This window comes from Terrapene carolina, unplaced genomic scaffold, assembly GCF_002925995.2.
Source record: "Terrapene carolina triunguis isolate 2854851 unplaced genomic scaffold, T_m_triunguis-2.0 Scaffold51824, whole genome shotgun sequence".
NCBI classification, from domain to species: domain Eukaryota; kingdom Metazoa; phylum Chordata; order Testudines; family Emydidae; genus Terrapene; species Terrapene triunguis.
Window position 1 is genome coordinate 156 of NW_020716175.1, and position 1,147 is coordinate 1,302.

Sequence of the window (1,147 nt, forward strand, 5' to 3'; positions counted from 1 at the left end):
GGTGGCCAGACACTCGTCCTGGCAGGCTCGCCCTTCTCCCCTCAGAGTGGCCATGCCTGCCTCTGGCACCTTGATCCTGCCCCCGGGATCACTCTCCCCACATCCCGAGCAGGGAAGCCTCCTGAGCCAGGCGCTGCAGGGCTCTTTCCCAACTTGTTGGAGGGCTCCGCCCTGGAGCGCAGGTCTTGGGGGAAAAGGCAAAGTCTTGTCTCAAAGGCTGATTTTCCAGAGATGGCAGCCAGGGAGCTGCTCTGCTTGGCACCTAGTCTCTGCTTTCACCCTCTCTAGTGAGAGTGAAGATGAAGATTAAACCACCTTTAGCCCTTAGGCTCCACGGAAGATTTCTGTCCACCCTGAGCTGGCCGTAAGACACCTGGGTAGGATGTGGGTGGTGTAGCACCCAGTGACTGTCCCCACCTGAGACTGTCCCCAGAGCGGGCGGCAGCTGGTCTGTGCCAGACTTTTGGCTCCAGGCATCAGAGCCCCTCGGGGGGAGGGGAGGGCTTGCCCCCGGCCTCAGGAGGGAAGTGAAAAAAACAGCAGTGTAGATGATTGAACCCCACCAGTGTCACTTTGGCTGCAGTCTGGCTGAAGACAGGTTCTAGGTAATGCATAGTCATGGGTCTTAAGAGCTATCAGCAAGGCAGCATTGGTGGTGTAGTGGTTAGGATGGCTGACTTCTAAATAGTTGGTCTGGGTTTAATTCCCAGCCAACGCAGTGTTTTCCTTATATCTTCCTCTGCTTTTACCATAGCAATTGCAGTGTTGCAAAGTAGAGAGAGGAGATGAGTACTCAACTCATCAAAGGGCTCTGTGGCGCAATGGAAAGCATGTTGGACTTCTAAGGAGCAATGCATAGTAGTATTTGGGAGAGTCATTCAAAGGTTGTGGGTTCAAATCCCACCAGAGTCACTTTAGCTGGCTGCCAGTTTGGCTTTTACGGAATAGGTAGCCACTTGAGTGCAGTCAACTGGGGCCAAGAGGAGGACAGAAAGGCAGACCAGGCTACCAGGAGGTAGAAGTCTCGGCAGTGTGGGGAGGAGTGCTTTCACCACTAGCACTGGTGTCTTCAGTTGAGCTCAGGGTGGACAAAACCTTTCGGGCTAAAGGTGGTTTAATCTTCATCTTCACTCTGAATAGAGGGGGT

General features: G+C 53.9%; 1 non-coding gene across 1 annotated transcript; it reads left to right on the forward strand.

Moving 5' to 3' along the window:
- The first annotated feature begins 807 nt into the window (after window positions 1-807).
- TRNAR-UCU lies at window positions 808-912 on the forward strand. The gene is made up of 2 exons: window positions 808-844; window positions 877-912. It is a non-coding gene; the product is annotated as a tRNA-Arg (tRNA).
- Window positions 913-1,147: the final 235 nt, after the last annotated feature.